The sequence below is a fragment of the Psammomys obesus genome, unplaced genomic scaffold (genome assembly GCF_907164565.1).
Source record: "Psammomys obesus unplaced genomic scaffold, mPsaObe1.curated_primary_1811, whole genome shotgun sequence".
Taxonomy (NCBI): domain Eukaryota; kingdom Metazoa; phylum Chordata; class Mammalia; order Rodentia; family Muridae; genus Psammomys; species Psammomys obesus.
In genome coordinates this window covers 3,344,924-3,367,137 of record NW_026586589.1, presented here as the reverse complement: position 1 = coordinate 3,367,137, position 22,214 = coordinate 3,344,924, and the positions used below count along the sequence as shown (strand labels likewise).

The 22,214-nt window shown below is 39.4% G+C and overlaps 1 protein-coding gene across 5 annotated transcripts in view; it reads right to left on the bottom strand.

Annotated features, from left to right (window-relative positions):
• Nucleotides 1–22,214, bottom strand: part of Zhx3 (zinc fingers and homeoboxes 3) — a 96,786-nt gene that overhangs the window by 40,143 nt on the left and 34,429 nt on the right. For 3 of the 5 annotated variants that reach the window (XM_055602232.1, XM_055602231.1, XM_055602233.1), the window contains exon 2: nucleotides 15,198–15,317. The exons of 1 other annotated variant lie outside the window; for it this stretch is intronic. The gene's annotated coding sequence lies outside the window, so the exon portion shown is untranslated. The remainder of the gene's footprint in view (nucleotides 1–15,197; nucleotides 15,318–22,214) is intronic. One more of the 5 variants, XM_055602234.1, reaches the window with a different exon arrangement.

Here is a 22,214-nt window from a genome sequence, read left to right as displayed (position 1 = left end):
TTCTCTAATATGCACAGACTTCCTCTCTGTTTTGTAGGTATGGCCACACCCAGTGAGATTAACTTTGAAATTCTCTGATTTGAATGTTTATATGAGTTATAGCCCTCTCCCTAGGAGTATATATGAAAATGGTTTTTGGCATTATTATCAATCCTCACTAACATGCTAATGCTATGGGAAAAGGTAATTTATCATAATAGTTATCTGAACAAAAGGTAATACTATCTTGGTCTCTAATATATGCCGGTCTCCATGTATTAGAAATTTGTGGGCAGTGGCCCTCTCATGCCTCAGCATTTTTATAAAACAACTGACTTCAATCTACTTCAGGTCATTGCAGACCTCCTAACCTTCAGGATATGTTTCTAGTGTCCTAGCATTCCAAGAAAAAGAGAAATGTTTATAAAAATGGGAAGCTTGGTGTAGTTAGGCCTATAACACTATCACTCAGGAGGCAGCACAATTGCCTGAGCCTCAAGACCAGCCTGGGCTGCATAAGATTATGTCATAAAACCATTCACGTGGGAGTGGTGTGTCATGTGCTTCCATGGCGTAAGGAAAAGCACCAACACTTTATAGTATTTCTACAGCAAAGGAAATCGCTCTCATTAGGATGAATGTTAGGGAGTTACCTGGAATCAAGGTCACTACTATCAAGACAACGAACAAACAAGGCCACTTTCTGTATGTGCTGACTACCTACAATCCAGGTCATATCTGGAAGCCTGGCTTCATTTTCTAGTCCTAAAATACATTTAAGTGTGATAGGTATTTGCTGACATCTTCTCATAGTCTCAGTCTCAGGAAGCCAACATTGTCTCTGTCTTACCTATGTGGAACCTAAAGGTCAGGGAAGGTAAGAGATATGAGTCCTTTGCTCATTTCTCACTATGACCAGTAGTAATGCCAACATTAAGGCCCTTGGTATATTTTTGGTTTTTATGTACAAACCTTATATAACAACAGCATATTGGATCTGGTTGATGATCATCTGCATTCCAATCAAGCTATTTCTCTGCTCTCAAAAGAACAAGTCATTGTGAGGGGCTATCAAAGCAACAGCAAAAAGAGCTGCAATGAGTGGACACTGCAGGTCGGAACCTAGAGGAGGAGCCACTCTGACTGGGAAAGACCTGAAGACTTGAGAGAGATGAAGCAAGCCATCCAGGAACAGGAGTAGCTGTTGAAGTTAGCAAAACCTCTTAGTACCTCAGAGGTGGGCAGGACCGCACCTCAGAAGCCCTGCGTCAGAGCCTCTCAGCCTTGTCACTAAAACTTGCAACAGGAAGCTCCACATTTGGGAATGGGATGCTGACCTGTACATTGTAGTGTGTGTCACCATATCCCTGACCTTTATCTGCTAGAAATCAGTAGCTTCCCATAATCCCCAGGTAGTGACAACCAGTCAAGTTTTGAATCTTCCAAATGCCCCTAAGGGCATGATTCTCTCTGTGGGTAAAAATGTGACAGAGAAGGAGTGGCTGACTAGGGATGGTCTGGACAGGTGCAGAGCAAGGAGAGGTCTTGAGCCAGAGGAAAGGAAAAGATGCTGCTGCAAGGACTCTCTCACCAGTTGTCTCTGATGTAGACTGTGACTATAGGAAGCACACAGAGTACCAGTAAGAACCCATGATGGGGCCTTGGTGAAAACACCCCACCCAACACCTACACAAGGCAAGACCACACTCTAGACCTGGGCATCTTGGCAAGGTCAAACCCTCTCTTCTCTTTTGAGTAAAAGGAAGTACAAAAAGACATGCTGCAGGACTGTCAAGAATCTGGGATTCTCATGCTCATCTGGGAGATTTGAGGAGACTTGGATTAGGAGAAATACTCATCTAGGATATGCTTATGAGAACAATTCACCTTTATCTTCTCAAGCCAGCTCCTCTTCCCTACCTCCTATCCTTGGCCTTGTGTTGTCCAGGAACAGCAGAAAAATAGTGGGAATACATATTTCTGGAAAGCAAAAAAGAAAGAAGAGTAGGAGGGTGAAAATGAGAGATTTGAGGTACTGAATATGTAGTGGAGTTCATGAATGGGACTGTATTTCTCAGCAAAAAGAAAAAGGCAGAACTGGGGTGGGTGTTGAGAAAAGGAAAATGGAGGAGAAAGGAAAAATGTAAAATGTTCACCAAGTGGCAATTCGGGAAAGGCACATTACATGAGTCATCACATCTAGTGTTGACACTATCATGTAATACCCAAACATGAAACAGGCATTAACATATTTTCATAGTAGAAGTATGAAGAAGCAAGTGCTTGGTTAGTGGATTTCTCCTTGCTGTGTCTTCTCAGCTCCAATACACCACAAGCCTCTGTTTCCTGTGAGCTGGGACTGCTTGGGACTGCTTGAGTCTGTGTGCTCCAGCGAACTAGTGCAGGGCTGCAGTTGGAGTTCCTTGTTTCCAGTGTTCTCCTATGTGCCAAGCCTAACAGCTATCAAAGGAAGCAAGTGAGAGTTAACACTGAGGTAGACAAAGGACCTCAGAAGCCCAGCTGTCTGGATTTACAGCAGTCCTAACAAGCACACTCAGTTACATAACTGCCTCTCCTGCTATGCTCGTCAGCTGCTAGAGGAAAGCAGAGCTGGCTTTCCTCTCCTGAGCTATATAGACTTCAGACTTTGAACAGGGGAGTATGCTATAGCTACAGCTCTGTCACATTAAAATTTTCCCTAAAGATCCAGAATTTTTACCAGTGATGGCATGCAATATAGGCTGCGTAAGTTCAGATGCTTTATTCACATTTTCTATCTTCACAATATTCACTGTGAGAAACATGCAAAAGAAAGTGAAAACTGGATGTTAAGAAGACAGTTGGTGTAAGTACACCCTTGATGCTGAAAGTGTGAGCCTCCAGTCTGAAATGGCTAAGGATTTCACTTTGGCTCTCAACAGGGAATGGTTAACCAGTTTCAAGGAGCCAGGTTTGCTTTTGCTTCTTTGCTGTCTATTTCCTAGGACCTAACCCTGGAATCCGTGTCGTCATGACCAAAGGATGAGTGAAGCAAATAGAGAACTATTTATTTGTGTTGGGGTTGACTAAACCTGACTTCTTCAGAATAAGCCTCCTTTTCAGATACAGTTACCTGAAAATTATGTCTTTCTGAACCCTCTTAGATCATGCACTTACTAAAAAGTGATTCCCTGCCCAATCTATTCACGTTAGTCCTAAATGGTTCTTTAGTTTCTAAAGACCAAAGCGGTTCCCTTATAAATTGCTATGCGTACACTGAACTCTGAAACTTACAAATTTGAGGGCCAGTGAGATGGCTCAGTGGGTAAGGGTGCCTGCCGCCAAGCTCAAGGACTTGAGTTTGACCACTAAAACCCACATAGTAGAAGGCAAAAACTAACTCTGGAAAGTGGTCCATTGACCTTCACACTCATTGGGGCACACATGCTCATATACAAAACAAAAATAAAATTATAAAATTCAATCAAGCTATCAATCAATAACTTTAAGTTATTTACACTCACATTTTGCCAGTTTGACTTGGCCTCTTTCCAAAGCAATTCTTACACAAGGGTGCCCACGAGAGCACAGGAAGAAAACTTTTTCCATGTGGTCACAACTCTCGAAAATAAATTACATTTACCTAAAACCAGCGGAGCTCAAAAGCATAGTTCTGTCCCCCACAGTTCATTCTCTTGAGTCCCTTGCTTTGTGTAATGAACATGGGTGATCATTTTTGCAGGTCCTGCCGATGCCAGTTTACGGCTGTGTTTTTCTGCTCACTGAACTGGCTCATTCCTTCAAGAGAACAAACTGTTCTGCGCTGAAGCAGGATTTGGCTTGGTTCTAACAAAAAGATCCCCCCCCCCCCAGTGTTTTTGCAAAAGACCCAAGTCAATTTATAGCCAAGTAACAAAAGGTCAGAAAGGTTAGTTAAGCAATGGGCGTAATTCCTGTGTGTCACAGCCAATAAAGGAAATGGGTGGGAATAAATAGTATGCAATTTTAACCTGAAATCATTTGTGTAAAACTCCTATTGTAAACTACATAAAACGAAGGTCCCTGGCTTCCAATGTTAGGAATTTCTGATTTTTCAAAGGCACATTTACTGTGAAGAACTGAAATGACCTCAAATCCTCCACTTGCAAGAAAAGAATGTCAAAAACTCATTTATATAAAAAATCTTTTTTAGTGTATAAATTTAAATGTTCATATAAAAATTAAATATCTTACAGTTAACTGATGGGCACAATTTGCATGGTTGAATTTAAAATAAAATCCCTGTCAACAAGAATATGGCATTGATCAGAAAGCTACAAAAAGCCTCTGTTAAACTACCAGTTTATCTGTCTTAACTGTGCTAGAGGTATGAAAATGTACTGCATTATTCAGTGAGCAGAAGAACAGGAGGGGCTGCCTTTAAAGCAGACATGAAAAACACATCAACAGCCAGCCAAGGGGAAGACAGATAAGAAACAGCCTCCCATGGATCTGTGGAATAAGAAAGCTTTTCACACCCTGAGGATTCTGGAAAGCCTCCATGAGAAGACCCTCATCCACTTTATGAAGTTTAAAGTTGTATCAATCATATTATTCATATTTATGGTATATTCATTCACATTTAAAGTTGAAAACAATCATATTATTCAAAAGATGAACTACTAAACAACACAGAGTCATTATGAGCTGGACAACATGGATAAGCCCATGAGCTCACTTCTTACCATCTCTCTGTAAGAACAATGGGAGTAACTCAAGAGGCAATTGAAGGAAGTTGGACAGACAGGAAGGAAGGTAAAAGGTTAAAAACCTAGGAGCAACATGCAGCTGGGCATGTTATGGTACCCCTCCATCACACAACAGAAAAAGGTGGCAGGCTCAATGTTTCCCAACCCCCAACCTAGCAACAGAAGGCAGCCTAAGACTGAGTACGAGGTCTACTGACAATACCAGGCTAGCTGCCAACACCAACTAGCAGGATACCTCAGGTCCAACTGAAAATAAAGAAGTCTAGGGAAATACCCTTACCCTCTCTAGGGCCCCCAAGAAGTACCTTTCATCCCAATAGGACATAGACTTCTTCTCCTATGTAAAGGCATCAGGCAGCATGGCTTGGGAAAAGTTTTTACTTATGAGTCTACCAATAAGGCCTACTAGATTCCCTCAGTAGCACCACAGAAACTAAGCAAATAAAATAGTTTGCAATCCACTGAGACTGCTAAATAGGGTGATTCAAAAGCAAACTAAATAGGACCCAGATTCTCCCAATGTTATAGAAAAACTCTTCAAAACAGTTTAAAAAAATCACTGGTCATAACTAGAATCATGAAAATCACAACCTGAATGAGAAAATACAATCAACTGATGCCAAAGCAGCCAGCAGAGAGACATTTCAGTAAACAAGTACAAGGGGCTTTCCACTGTATAATAAGACCTCTCACAAGTTTCCTTCAGACCTCCATATATGTGCCATGGCTACACAGCTCTCCCTGTAAATAAGCATAGTATTTAAAAAACAAACACTGACTTCCATTTTATGACATTCACAGAAATACTTAGGGAAAGGATGCATCAAAACCACAATGGATAAATGGTTAGAGAACAGAGGGTAGGAAGTACATGAGGAGAGATATTAATGGGTAAGACACAGTGGTAGGTGTATAGTTGTCTTCTCCTCCACCTCCTCTTCTTCTTCCTCCTCCTCTTCATTACAGAAAAAGGTTTTACTTGCAGGGGAGCAGGAATTTAATCAAACAAGCCAAATCCCATGCCATAATCTGACTCCCCAGACTCCTCTTTCTTGTCCTCCTTCCCTTCTGCAGCAGGGGCAGAACCAGCAGCAGGAGCTGCAGAGCTAGGGTAGCAGAGAAAGCCACAGCAGCAGGCACAATAGTGAGCTTGCCAACACCCTGAGCAATGACATCCTTAATGTTTTTTCCATTCAGCTCACTGATGACCTTTGTTGAGTCGGTCAAAATCAGCCTATATGCCCATGCTGTCTAGTATCTTCTTGGTGTCTTTGGTGCGAGGAGACAAGTTACCCCTGAGGGCAGCAGCAGACAGGCCTCATGCATGCATGAAAGCTCACCAATATATTGTCATAACTTTAGAGCGTGTTTGAAAGTTTTAATAGTAAAATGTTCGAAAAGATAATACTGAAAAAACAAATGGAAGGTAACTGGGCATGGTGGTACATGCCTTTAATGCCAGCGCCTGGGAGGCAGAGGCAGGTGGATCTCTGTGAGTTTGAGGCCAGCCTACTCTATAGGACAGAAAGTAATGGATTCTTCATTTTTTTCCCTCCATCTTCTAAAGTGTGGAATGCTGGGATTACAAGGGTGAGTCTTCATGCCTAGCTTTGACTGTAACCTTGATAGAGAAAAACTAACAATCTGAGCAGGGGTCTAGGTACCCTCCATGTATGGACCTTTGTTGGTGCATCAGTCTTTCTAGGACTATCTGGACTCAGAATTTTTAGCTTTGTTGGTCTCCTTGTGGGGCTCCTATCCCTTCTATCCACCCCCTTCTTCCATAAGCCTCCCTGCACTCTGCCCAAAGTTTGGCTGTGAGTCTCAGCATCTGCTTCAATCGCTGTTGGGTGGGGCCTTTCAAAGGACCCTCTATAGTAGGTTCCCATCCTATTTCCTCTCTTCTACTACTTCTGGTATCTATCCTGTTTGTCATTCTGAATGAGATTTAAACATCCTCCCTAGGATCCTCCTTAGTGGTTAGCTTCTTTAGGTCTGTAGATTTTAGTATGGCTACACTATATTATATGGCTAATATCCACTTATAAGTAAGTTTATGCCATGCATGTCTTTCTGTTTCTGGATTACCTCCCTCAGGATGATCTTTTCTAGTTCCATCCATTTGCCTGAAAATTTCATAATTTTCTTGTTTTTAATAGCTGAGTAGTATTCCATGATCAGATATAGCCAACTGGCAGCTTAGTCTCCAAGTGAGTTTCCCCAGTAAAGAGGAAAGGGCTACCTCCGTCATGAACTTGGTTGCCTGTTCTTTGATCACTTGCCCTTGGTGATATGGCCTTACCAGGACACAGAGAAAAGGGATCCAGGCAGTCTTTATGAGACTTGATAAGTTACAGGCAGATGGCAGAGGAGGAGAGCTCCCCCTTTCAGTAGACTAGGGGAAGTAGATTGGGGGGAAGAGGGAGGGAAAGTGGGACTGGGAAGAGTTGAGGGAGGGGACTTCAATCAGGATATATAATGAATAAATTATAAAAAAAATTAAAAAAGAAAAATTAGCAGTCTATAATAACCATTTTTTTCAAGGTCTGAGGACATATCTCTGCTAAATAAAAAGGCCCAAAGCTTCTCACAGAAGGGCCAGGGGAAAGGCCACTAGTGCTATGGAATCAGGTTAGGTAGTACTACACTGGTTGGTTCACTGCTTTGAGGTTACAGTTTGGAATCTGACCCAGGAGATTAAATTCAAGAAGAAAGAAATGTCTACCCAGCAAGAGAGAAAAGTTGGCTCACTCTGGATGCTGCCAGCTGGCCACACTGCCTCTTAAGAGTTCAGTAGGTCTTGGTAAACACATTTTGGATTATCATATGCACTGAGTAAACCCACAAAGCCTTACCAAAGTATCTTCAACATCAACTGAGTAGTAACAGGGTCTCTCTATGTTGCCTTGGCTGTTCTGGAACTCACAGGGATCTAAGGCATATGCCACCATGCTTACATACGAGATATATTTTTTAATATTTATTTACTTGGGAGAGGGGAAACTTCATGCCAAAGTATTTATGGAGAAGTTGTGAGAGTTGGTTCTTTTCTGCAAGAAAAAGAAAATATTGTGGGATTTTCATAATTCTCCTTCAGAGACTGGCATGATAGATTGGTAGATATTCCATTTTAACTTTTTTTCTTTTAGTCACAGTGGAGTGAGGGACCATGGGCTTTAATCCAAGTTCCACCATGGACTTATTTAAATTATTTAACTTTGTTAGCTCGTAGTCCTTTCCTTTTTTGGCCATGTAGGGTGGGGTAGGGGTAGTGACTTCTTGTGAATCTGATCTAGGAAAATGTACATATATTTTGCATACAATTATAGGGTGCCCAGTTTTAAGAACTCTTGTATTTATTACCTTTAATCCACAGTTCCATATTTAGTAATCTATACTATATAATACTTGTACATATAAATATGTAAGAAAATGTTTTATATGGTGTTACCAAAACAAAAGAAACCATCAGTAATAGGCTAAACATCTGCCAACAGGACCAACTACATAAATTATGATCACGTCACACTACGGAATACTGTACAAAGAGAAACAGACACACACATACATGGGCACAGAAAGACGTCCACAATATACTATTAAATGAAAATTAGCATTTCAAGACTGTGTGATTGCATTTTTGGTAAGGTAAAGGTAGGGGCAGGGACAGACATGGGAAAAAGAGAGAGAATAAACAAGAAAAATGAATGAGAAAGGAGAGGAAATTATATAAAATATATAGAAAAGTCTAGAGAGTTTCATAATAAACCCAACATTAACGAAGAATTATCAGATTAATTTTGTTGTTTGATTAGTCTATTCTATTATTCAACTTTTTACAAAGGCATGTTACTTACCTTAAAAAACAAAGTAAAAAAAAAAAACTTTGTCAAAGATATCTCTGAATCAATATAGGCTTAAGATATTCTCATTGGCAAAAATTAAATAATAAAAGAACAACCAAATGGATAGGGTTTAGCCCAAAGGGACTGATAGCTCAAGATAAACGTGCTACAAAACAAAAAAAGTTTAATGAGAAAAACTTTCTCATTAGATGAGTCTTTCAATGGATACAAGCAGATCATTTGCTAAAATTCATTCCTAATGAAAATACTAAGACCAACAGAAGGCAACAAAAGGAGCAGCAGCACATATGCAAGAGAGGGGACATAATTCATTTCTAAGACAAACTCAAAAGGGGGTGTAGACCACTGTGATTGTAGTGGTTTGAGTGAGAATGGCCTGCACAGACTCACATATTTGACTACTTGGTCCCCAGTTGTTAGAACTTTTGGGAAGGGTTAGGAGGTGTGGCCTTGGTGAAGGTTATCACTGAATGTGGACTATAAAGTTTCAGAAGACATTGCCATGTGCTCTCTGCCTTATGCTTGTGGGTTTGAAATGTGAGTGCTCCGCTGTTCCTACTGTTCCAAAGACACGCTGTTCCATGTCTTTGCTCTATGATCATGGACTCTAATCCTCTGAACCATAAGCCCAAATAAAACACTTTCTTTTATGAGCTGCCTTGGTCATTCTGTTTTATCATAGCAATTAAAACTAAGACAACAACCATCTTGAATATTTAAAAAATCTGGCTAATAAAGTAAAAAGACAAAAATAATATCAACATACAAATTGTGTGGGCAGTTAAAATATTATCAATTACTTTTCTTGTCATTGAGAGAAAATAGCTGACACAAGGAACTTTAGTTAATTTATTTTGGCTTGGAGTTTAAGATGATATAATTCATCATGGCAGGACAACATGGAAGCAGGAGCAAGAAGTGGCTTTATGTTCACAGTCATGAAGTGGAGAGGGATACATGCTGTTGCTCAGCTTGCTTCCTCTTTCCCCATACTCTTTTATTCATTGTAGAGCCTCATGCCAAGGATAGTGCTACCCCCATTCAAGGTGGGTCTTCCTTCTTCAGTTAATCTGGAAATAACCTCACTCACCCACACCCTCACACCCCCACACACCGCAGAGGTGTCTTTCTTAGGTGCTCCAAGTCCAGTCAAGTTGACAATGAAGATTAACCATTCCATCCCCAAAGTATTGTTTGCATATAAAAGAGAGAAGAACTTTTTTTTTTTTTTTAATTTGGAAGAGCTACCCTGGAAGATAGAAATATTTTATGGCTTATTTTAAAGGAACATCAGTTGAACACTGAGATAGGGAAAGTGAGGTCACACAGTGGGCATCTGCAACCTCCAGATGCTACATTTGGCCAAAGCTAAACTCTGCCCTGCTGAACTTCTGGTGCTGTAAGAGAACACTACCTGGTTGCCTGTTTTTCATTCATCAAGTAAGGATTCAAAGGTCTAAGATTTATTATTTATTTGTATGGGCCAAATGACAATCAGGAAGATATCTCTCCTACTATTTCCCCCTTAGGATGCTAAGTTAACAGTGGTATAGCACATGACATACTAGATATCATTCATTCTAAACACTTTGCATGCAGTACCTCTTTTAACCCTTATCAACAACCTCTGAGCCCGGTATGGTGTCACACGCCTTTGATTCCAGCACTCAAGGAGGCAGAGGCAGGCAGATTGCTGTGAGTTTGAGGCCAGCCTGGTGAACAAAGTGAGTCCAGGAGAGCAAGGCTACACAGAGAAACCCTGTCTCAAAAAACAAAAACAAACAAACAAAAAAACCCTCTATAGTCCAAGTTAAGAGATGAACATATGAGCACACTGAGATGCTTAGGAAGTAATAACTTGCCTTTGGTCATAGCCAAGATTTCAACCCACAGCTGGCTCTAGAGCTTGGATGGCTCTTAGCACCACTGCCTCCTGTTAGAGAACTGTTTTCTAGAGGAGGGTCATAACCTATGAATTAGAGTTCTAGAGAAAACTGAATTGAACAACACTGAAATGGCAGAAGGAAATGACTTCCAGAGTAGAAAGAACGGAGAAGAAACCAGAATGATCCCCCAGGGTTTCATACATAATTAGCAATCAAAAGATTCACCACAGAGTGGTGAAACATCTGAAAACATAATGTAGAAAGAAAATAAAACAAAAGACTTCCAAGTAAACAAGTTAAACAAGCATATGGCATAAAGTCCCTTATTTTTATAATAGCTAAAGTCTAAAGACAAGACAGTCTAAGAGATACAGACCTTAAAGGGTTTAAAAACTTGAGCAAATCACAATACCTCAAGCTGTCATATGTGAACAATCAACCATGAAGCTTCAGCCCCCAGACCAGGTACCCTTGTCATTTCTCTGCTACCAAGCTGCTCCCAGGGGTTCACTGAATCCAGGACAGGCTGGTTTGGGTACTCTATGGGAACTGAGAATGCAGACATAGCTTTTAGTTTTCTGAGAACACAGAGGCTAAGTGTGTCCTTATCCTACTCATATCTGAGTATGTACCCCTGCTAACCACTGCTCTTTGTAGGCAATCATCTCATCCACACTACTTCTTTACTTCTATCAGAAAAGCACAGACTTGGCAAGCTAGCTTGCCTAGCTTGCCTTGGAGCCTTAGTTTCCTGGCTCACAAAGCAGAGTAATAATTTCCATGCACAGAGCTGTTGAGGAGCTCAAGAAAGCCATCTGAAGAGCCTCAGCCACTGCATGCTAGACATTAACGTGCTTATTATGTTTGGATTTCCTGCACATAGAGTTTGGCTTTTGTCAAGAGCCTGTTTTATTTTCCGCCTACATGTTCTACTTGGAAGTGCTTATACCTATTGTTAGGATGTCGAATTCTCCTCAAAGCAAGTGAGTACCACACCTAAACTCCAGCCCTGGCTGGCCCATTTTAGCTTCTAGATGTTTCTAGACATCATCATTAGCTTCTAAACATCATCAAGTTCTAAATTAAGATTCTCTTTTGCCTATCTCCAAATTAATTTCAGTCCTCCCCTCATACCCTCAATCCTAGTTGGTCAACTCTATCATTGCCTTCTACCAGACTAATAAACAAAAGGCTTTTGGTGGTATCCTTTAATTCCCATGTTATACAGATATTAGTGTTTATAGATTCTGCCTAAAACGATCAATATTCTTCATCCCTAGTATGGGTTCCTTACACCAATAGTCCTCACCCCTCCTCTGGAGAAAACCACAGTTGCTTAGCTGACTTTCCTTCCTGAATTCATGTCACAGAGTCACCTTTCTAAGAATGAACTCATGCACAATTTCCCTCCTATAAGACTTCTGTGGAGTCTGGTGCAGTGGCACATGCTTGTAATCCCAGAACTCAGGGAGGCAGAAGCAGGCCGATCTCTGTGAGTTCAAGGCTAGCCTGGTCTTCAAACCAAGTCCAGGATGGCCAAGGCTACACAGAGAAACATGCCTCGAAAAATAAAACAAAACAAACTTTCTGTGGTAGCCTGGTATGGTGGTGCACACCATTAATCCCAATACTCAGGGAGGAAGACACAGGTAGATCGTTCTACCTGAGTTCTAATCTGTTCTACAAAGCAAGTCCAGGAGAGTCACACTGAGAAACCCTGTCACAAAAAAAAAAAAAAAAAGACTTCTTTGTTGTAGCCCATAGGATATAGGCTTGAACTTGCTGGCCAGGCACTCAGGTACTCCCCTTTGTTCAATTTCATCTGTAGCCATTCTTCCAAGAACAGGTGAGACACAGGTGTGTCCTCACGTTTTCTCTGTCTCACAACACCACTACTACCTCCCAACAACCACCAATATCACTCCATCACCAAAGCAACTCTCAGCTCACAGTTTGCCCACAAACAAAACACCACTCCCTTCCTGCTCCCTGTCTCTAATACATATAATACATCACAACTTCTGCAACTGCTGTTTGGTTTGTATCACATGCCATCACCTCAACCAGACTGGTGATACTGAAGGCAGGGGCGGAGCTACGCTTATCTTTGTATATCCTGACCTTAGTCATTGTCTTCACTAACTGTCTATCAGTTCTAGACAAGGTCTCATTGGTTATTAACTGAGTGCATCATAAATTAAAAAAAAAATTGAAGAGGGGCTGGAGAGATGGCTCAGTGGTTAAGAGCTTTGACTGTTCTTCCAGAGGTCCTGAGTTCAATTCCCAGCAATCATATGGTGACTCACAACCATCTATAATGTGATCTGGTACCCTTTTCTGGCATCCACATGTACATGCAGATAGAGGACTCTTACATTAAATAAGTAGATAGATAGATAGATAGATAGATAGATAGATAGATAGATAGATAATAGTTAAAAAAATAGAGGTGCCAACTAAAGCTCAAAAGAACTGATACACTTTAGAGAACATATATAGAATATAAAGGAAAAGGAAAAATGGTTGCCAGATAGGAAGAAATAGAGATAAGGATTAGGAAAAGATGCCAGGAAAGAGAAACTGAGTTTCTGAATTGGATGGAATGACACATTCCTGCTCTGATGAATATACATAAATAAACATTCTTTTTAGCACTAGCAGAACTCAAGATTGTTCACCTTTAAAATTCATTTCAAGATTGGGTATGGTGGCACATACATCTTTAATCCTAGCACTAAATAGGCAAAGGCAGGTGGATTTCTGTGAGTTCAAGGCCAGTATGGTCTGCAAAGTGATTCCAGGACAGCCAGGGCTACTGCACAGAGAAACCCATTCTCAACACCCCCCAAATTTTATTTCAAGGCCAAAGGAAGCAAATAATATTCTATAAAAAGAAACTAATATTTAACCTAATATTAAAATAAAGAAACAGATTCAGAAAATAGAAAATGCAATAGCTACCCTAAAAACATAAAGCATAAATTTCTAAATCAGACACAAGATCTCCAACAAAGGTTAAAAATAAGGTGAAGCCCAACAATATTCTTCTTGTAAGAGAAAAAGCTCTAAAATATAGTGAGCCTAGGAAATGTTCTAAAGGCACTACACAAGAAATTAAATCATCAACTATTTACAAAATAGAGACTGGAGAGATTGCTCAAAAATTAAGAGTGGCGTTTACTGTTCCTGCCACGTTTGGTTACTAGCATCCATGATGGGAAGCTCACAACTCTAGCTCCAGGGGGAGCCAGATCCAACACCCTCTTCTGGCCTCCATGAGTACCCACACATATGCATACTCATTTTCGCCCCCTTCTTTCTCTTCTCCCCCCTTCAAATAAAAATAAATCTTACAAAAGAAACAGAACCCACTTTAACTCCAGAACTCAGGATGCAGAGGCAGGCAGATGTCTGAGTTCAAAACCAACCTGGTAAACATGAGAAAGAGAGAGAGAGAGAGAGAGAGAGAGAGAGAGAGAGAGAGAGAGAGGAAAGAAAGAAAGAAAGAAAGAAAGAAAGAAAGAAAGAAAGAAAAAAGAAAAGAAAAGAATGAGAAACAAAACAAGCATCTCTTTCAGCACAAATAAAGAATTATACAGCTAAGAAGCAAACAAAAGAATTTTAAGGAACTTCAACAGAAAGAAATTGCTCTGTTTTGTTTTGGTTTGTTTTTGAGACAGAATATTGCTTATGTAGGCAAGGCAAATTTCATACTGGAGACAATCCTCCTGCCTCTCAGAGTGCTGGTCATTATGGTGTGTATCATCATGCCCAGGTCTAAGAGAAAAACTGGCTAAGGAACTTGTGCTACTATACCCTTTCCTATTTTAAAAAATATTTTCCCTTTTATTTCTGAGGTTTTGTTTTCAAAGCCAGATATGGTAGCACACCTGTAATCCTTTGTTTGTTTGTTTGTTTTTTGGCTTTTCGAGACAGGTTTTTAAACTGTAGCCTTAGCTGTCCAGGAGCTGGCTTTATAGACCAGGCTGGCCTCAAATTCAGAGATCGGCCTGCCTCTGCCTCCTGAGTGCTGGGATTAAAGGTGTGCACCACCACTGCCTAGCATAGCACATCTGTAATCTTAATACTTCTTAGGAGGCTAAGGCAGGAGAATTATACATTCAAGGACAGCATCAGCTTTATAGCAAAACTCTGACTCATAAAAACCCCAAGGAAGTTATTATTATTGTTATTACTGTTATTATTGTTGTTATTATTTTTGTTTGCTTTTTTCAAAACAGGGTTTCTCTGTGTAGCCCTGGCTGTCCTGGACCTCACTCTGTAGACAAGGCTAACCTCAAACTCAGAGATCTGCCTCCTTCTGCCCCCCAAGTGCTGGGATTAAAAGTGTGAATTACTGCCAAGCAAAAGTTTAATACTTCATTTAGGAATATCTGTGAACAAACTAAAAGTCATGCTACTGGCAAATGTAATTACAAAGGAAAGATACATATAACCTTGGAAAATAATACACAAAAAGAAACAAAATTTTAAAGAGAGATACTTTCCGTGCATTGTAATGTATGTATTAAAACCAACTAGCTGTGTATTATGGCATTTGGAGATGGAGACCAAAGCTATATGAGCCTTATCTCAATACCACCACCACCACTACCATCACCCCACCGTGAAAGAAATAAAAAAAGAATGTTTAAGAGTAATAACTAAATATGGCTATTGCATCTCAGGCATTACAGACTTGTAATGGATACAAGAATTTTTTAAAAATATCAACATACTTCTTTTCCTTGGGAAAAAAACATTTTTCTCACATCATCCTCTCCAGTCCCCATTCAGTTTCTGCAGCCCTGTGGCACCTTTAAAGAGTCACTTGTTGCCTCTGCAGTTGCAATTCAGTCCTGTAAAAGAAACATCACATCATCACTTCACTAGAAAAGAAAGCACATTCTAAGAACCCCACTTATTTAGTCTCATTAACTTTCCTACAAAATTCTCACACATACCAAATGCACACAGCAAAGTGAGGTCATCAAAATGCATACAGAGATTTACAGCTACTACAGTGCTGCTCAAGCACTCATGTGAGCTCTGACCACTTAAGGCCTAGCATATGAACACGGGTCAGGACGCTCAGCCATCAGATCAAGATGATTCAATTAAATCTCTTCATCTCTCTGTCTAGCTAAGCTTCATGTGGCTTGGCAGCAATAATTAGCTATTGAGCATGTGGCCTACAATTGCCAGGATGCACACCCTAAGAATGTGCTAATTTTTTGTGTTCTTCCTTCAGAGCCCTGGAGTTTTCCTGGTATGGACTCCAGAGATACAAAAACACACAGAGACAAAGACACAGGTACACACACACACACACACACACAAAGTTCATATTCATATTCTTCAGTTCTAGGCCAAGAAACTATTTTGTCTTTTTCCTTTTCTCTGATTCTTGCATACATCATCCCATTTTGCCCAGGAGCAATGTTAGGTACATGGTAACTTTCAGTAAATGAGTAAAACAAAGTTTTTTAAACAAAAACCACCAATGATGTTTTATGAGGTCTTAAAATCACTTAGAAAAGACTTAAAAACACAGTACTCTTGGGTTCTATATTCCTTTACCAAAGCATTCACCTTGGTTAAAATGCCAATTAGCAGCAAAATGGGCCCAAAGTGAGTAGATTATAGTAGAAGGGCTTGAAATTTCAGACAGTCACACCTTGCTATATTACAGGGGGTCAGAACTGTGAGGGTCTATGAATATAAATAGATCTGACATTCAGAAACAAATCACGAACCAAAGTAACAAGTTATTACCAGCATTCCTTAGCATGCACTTATGCCTTTTCCACTGCATCAAGCCCTCCTCTAGGAGCTTCAGCTACATTAGCACATATACTCCTTACCATGACCTTAGTATGTAAATTCTAATGTTCTCATTACCCGGAGGATGAAACTGAGGGACAGAGAGGTTCAATAAATTATTCCAGCCATGTAGAATCTGCCATCCTGTTTTGTTGTTGTTGTTGTTTATACAGGCAGGCCTTTCTGAGAAAATTTGATTTTAATTTTCCAGTAAGTTAAAGTTTTGTGTCCCTGCTCTGCTGGCATGTCTTTTTAAAATAATTGTCACATATTTTTTCTAATTTATAAGTTATTAAAAACCCAATTTATAATTCTCCAATTTTTTTCTTATTTGAAAACATATTTTATAGGGCTGGAGAGATGGCTCAGAGGTTAAGAACATTGACTGTTCTTCCAAAGGTCCTGAGTTCAATTCCCAGCAACTACATGGTGGCCTATAACCATCTACAGTGAGATATGGTCCCACTTCTGGTGTGCAGGCAGAACACTGTATAAATAATAAATAAATAAATCTTTAAAAAAATATGAACAGCAGAAAAAAAATACAAAAACAGAGATTTGGCTCAGTGGTTAAGAGTACTGACTACTCTTGCAGAGGCCCTGGGTTCAGTTCCCAGTACCCACATGGCAGCTTACAGATATCTGTAGCTCCAGTTCCAAGTTATCTTTTCCTGTGAGTACCAGGTACACATGTAGAGCACAGACATACACACTGGCAGATAAGACAGCTGCACATATAAAATAAAAATAAGTATGTTTTAAAAAAAATCCGATGTGAAAATCAGAAGCAATAATTATCATAAGCTATTACATTCATTCAATTCTCTGACTCTATTTTAGCTATTTTGTTATATTTACCAAATCCTCTAACTTTAGAGTTACCAAATAATTAAGATGTTAATAATTTAAGAAGCTGCCAGCTCGATTCACTACAGACCATTTGAATATTGTTTGTTCCATAGCTCTAGATTCTTAGCCTGGGTGGTATATTTGGGTCATTAAAAGTATCAGGTAGGATTACACAAGACAACATAAACACATCTGAAAAGGCAAGGACCCATAAAATACTACAGTGACTACCGGCTAGAAGCCATGGGCCTCATTCATGACTGACACACACCGATGTCTGTGTGAGAAGCTCTTCCCACCCTCAGCTCCACTGACAGAATGAAACTTAAAATCCATCTTTCAAAACTACAAAGCAGGTGGAAGATAAAGAAATCAAAGGTGCTTAAGTTTTGCACAAGCCGCTTGATCGAACTACAAATAAAATTTCTTATTCCCAACACCAATTTTACTGGTAACAAAACGCATTCTCAGTGGTTGTAGAGTAAAACAAACATTTCTACCAGTGCAGCACAGAAAGAGCCACAAAAACATCACTGCAACTGCATTTCTTTCTATACATTTTCATATAATCAAAGTTTGCTGAATTCCCAAACAATACAAAGTTGTTTTAAACATGCCTTTCCAAGCTAAATAAAGAAGCTGATCAATGCCAGACCAGACTACATTTTAAATCACTCAGTCCCCAAATAAGATAGAAGTTTTCCAAAGTTAAGCAAATAAAAACAGTAAATCAAAACTAAATATCTTAATTATTGTTATGGGAAGAAACCCACTTGGGATCATCTGTCTTTGAGATTAACCACCCACAGCTAGAGAGGAATGTCCCAAGGGAGCAATACTACAAAATCACATGGATTCCAACTGCTACAAGGTAACTATGACAGCAAAGCCATAGTTATTTGTGAGATCACAGAAAGTGTATGATGATGTAATTTTTAATTGAAGCAAAATTTTCATAATGCAGTACTAACCATTTTTGAATGGAAAATTCAATAGCATTTAAACTATTCATAATATTGAGCAACAATTACCTCAATCCAGTCACAAAATATTTTCAGTTATTCAAAATAAAACCTGGTACTCATAAGCAGTAATTTCTAGTACCCATCTCTATCTCCTAGAAATCACTAATTTGTTTTATGTTTCTTTGGAGCTATTTCTTTTTTGTGTTCTAGAACTCACTTTATAACCAGAATAATTCATATAAATGCAATCATGATGCCTGAACCTCCGTGTCTTGCTTCTTTCACTTAACACCATGTTTCATCTAAATTGTATTAAGTGTCAATACTTCATTTCTTTTTATGGCAAAAAAAACCCCACCTATTTTGTAAGTATCCAGTTTTTCATTGATTCATATATTGATGAATACCAGATTGTTTCCATCTTTTGACCACTGATAATAGTACTGCTGTTACTAAAACTATTACAAACATTAAATATTTGAAAACATGTTTCCAATTACTAAAGGGTAAATACCTAAGGGTGAAAGTGCTGGGTCCCATGATAATTCTGCATTCAATTTTTGAGGGAGCTACGGAACTGTTTTCAACAGAAACAACACTGTTTTCCCACCAGCAAAGTACATGGTGGGGACTCTTCACATCCTCACCACTACTTATAACTTTCTGGATTTCTGCTTTGCTTTGCTCTCAAGGTTACAGAATCATGTGGATATGGAGCAATATGTCACTGTATTTCCTTAATGACTAATGGTGCTATTTTTTTCACATGTATAGACCTTTATGAATCTTTTTAAAAAACAAAATATTCAAGTCCTTTACCCATATTTTGATTGCTGTTCAGTTCTAAGGTTACAAATAACAGGTCCTTGTGAGGTTTTCAATCTTTTCCTGTTCTGTAAGTTATTTTCTTGATAGTATCCTTTGGTACACAAAAGTTTTAAATTTTAATGTACTCCTCCTTGCCAAATTATCTATTCAGTGCTTGGATCCAAGATCAACAAGATTTACCCATGACTTAACTAAGATGGATCAAGAGGCAACAGCACTTGCCAACAAAACCTGACAACTTGGGTTCAAACCCTAGAGCCTCCTGTGGAGAGAGAACAGAATCCTACCTGTCCTCTGACCTCTACTCTTGTGCCATGGCACACAGGTGCTTGCCCTCATATACACATACAAGTAATTTAATATTTTTAAAGGTTTGCCTTTGTGGTTGGAGATCTGGCTCAGCACTTAAGAGCATTTGTTGCTCTTACAAAGGACCTGTGTTTGGTTCCCAGCTCCCACATGATAGCTCACAACCATCCTTAACTCCAGTTGCAGGGGATCTGATGCCCTCTTTGGCCACCATGGGCACCAGACATGTGCACGTTATACATGTATATATGTAGGCAAAACACTCATATACATAAAATAATTCTTTTAATTTTAAGAAATTTGACTTTATGTTTATTTGAATATAACCGTTTTTGCTCTCATAACTGGGTCTTCATTTTACTTTCAGTATATAGTGTGAAGTTTAGGTGCAATGTCACTATTTTACATGAAGATACTGAATTGTCTCTATACCATTTACTGAAGAAATTATCCTTCACTGCTGAATGGTTTTTTCAAAAATAATTGGCAACATACAGATGGGTTATTTCTGGATCCTCAGTTTTATTTTACTTATTTATATGTTTATTCTTATGCCTATACCACAATGTTTTATTATTACAGTTTCATGAATTTTGAAATTGAGACATGCAAGTCTTCCGACTTCATCTTTCAAGATTGCTATGACTATTCAAAGTCCTTTATAACTGTACAAGTGAAGTTCAAACTCACATAGCAGCTTGGACCACTAGAAATTTAATATTGAACCTTCTCTTTTTTCTTTTAATTGTCCAAGAATAAAATTAATAGAAGATAATTTCTAGAGCTAAAATAGTATACTCTTATTTCCCTGATTAGTATGAAGAGTAATCTCTTAGATTTTTAAAAAGATTTACTTTATTTGTGCAAAAATATGTGTGTCTCTGTGTGTATAGACATATGTACATTGGATCCCCTGCAACCAGAGTTATAGGTTGTTGTGAGCTGCCTGATGTGAGTGACAGCAACCAATCACAGGTCTTCTGCAAGAGCACACAAGTGCTCTTATCCTCTGAGTTCTCTTCAGCCCAAAGGAAGGCTCTTTAAAAAGTTCTTCCTTAGAAATTTTTGGCTGAGGTCTGTGAGAAAACAATCATTTGATGTTATAGATATGTTACTTGAGCTGTACACAATCTGATTCTTTTTCTCACATGAAAATTTAAACTGAAAGAGATGTGGTAACATAGGAAAAAATAACTGCAGTGCTTTCTAAGACTAGCAACTTCCAGGAAATTGTATAGTCCCCAAAAGTATAAGTCATTTGAGACTGGAAGATTGAGTCTGTTAGGCAAGGGACTGCTGCTCCACCTGTGTCTGCTATCAACCTCTCAGAGGTTCCAGAACCAGAAAGTCCTCCTGACAGTAGGTAAAAAAGGGCTTTCTGTTTGGTCCTACCTCCAGGGCAGCCACAATTACCCTCCTGTAACAGTGCTTTCAACAAGATAACTTAATTGCACCTTGTCCTTCAAACTCCTTTACTCTAGCTGCACTCAGTTCACCTGCACTAATGTCAGGACTTAGGAAAAGGTGGGACATGAGGCTTTCTGGCTGGTGGTGGAACAGAGGAAAACAAAGATTTATTTTATTTATAATTATGCAAACATGTATCTGTACATGTGTATGCACATATGGAGTTAGGAGCTGTCTAAGCCCTATAAGAAACGAGCCAGAGGCACAGGTGGTACACTCTAGTCTGTCAGAGACACAGCCTAGCCTTCTCAAACCCACAACTCAGAATCTCTAATCTGAGATACACAGTACCCAAGCAAGCACAATTCAATGCAAAGTCTGTGCTTTTCATTTCCAGGAGTCAAGAGTGAGTTTTTGTTTTGTTTTTAAATTTCACTTCTGCTGAAAAAGTAGACAAGGGCTTCCCTGCAAGGGTTTCAAGCACTGGTGCTCCTCAACTCAGAAAACTGAAGCAGAAGAAAGCCAAGATCAGGCACCCAGGGACACTTGCTGCAGGGCTGGCTAGGAAATAACTCCAGCATTGTGACAATGCCATGCACTGGCTTCTCTATTGGTTGAGAAAGGGAGTTTCTCACTGATTTGCAGGACTGCTATCAGGTGTTTAAAAGCTGAATTGCTGATGTGGCCATCTGCAACTTCAGTTTTGTTCTCTTCTCTCTATGGTGGTCCTTGTTGTGTCTTCCCCTTTACTGGAAGGCAAATGCCTAGTTTACAAGCCCCACCAGACAGGAAGGGGAGGCAGATGGCAAGCTGATGTTTATGAAACAGCTACAAACTGACCAGGCAAAATGTTAAAGTAGCCAGTACTGGAACACATGGTCAGCCATCCTGAGACTGGATAGACTCTGTGTAGTAAATACACAGTGGAACATACTTAGCGATTAAAAAAAAGAATATTTACCTAATACATACATCACATATTGAACTAAAAATCATATTGAAGAAATGAAGCTTGGACATAAAAGAAAATATATAATTCTGGTTTATGGAACTTTAGGGAAGACAGGTGTAATCTCCCGACGGTAAAAAAATATTATAATAGAGATTACATCTGGCTGATGATGAGAGAGTATAAAAGAGCTTTTCAAAGGTGACCAAAATGTCCTATATAAGAGGGATTAGAATAGTGATTACCCTTTTCAAAACTGCACAGTTAGAATCTGCATGTTTTGCCAGGTGGTGGCAAATCCCAGCAGAGGCCATCTCTGTGAGTTTGAAGCTAGCCTGGCCTACAGCCTGAGTTCCAGGACAGCCAGAGCTACACAGAAAAACCCTGTCTTAAAGAAAACAAACAAAAAAAATCTGCCTGTTTTCTCTATATAAATTACACCTCAACTACTCAAAATTTATAAGTTCAAAGACCTTTAAAAAAAATGACACAAAGGCAGTGTTTCATCATTACTCTGTGGTTAACACTCTAAGGTAGAGGTAAGAACTTTGAAAACTATGTATTCTTATATCTTTAAAGCCAATGAGGTGGCTTGATGGTGAAAGCATTTGCCACCAAGCTCAACA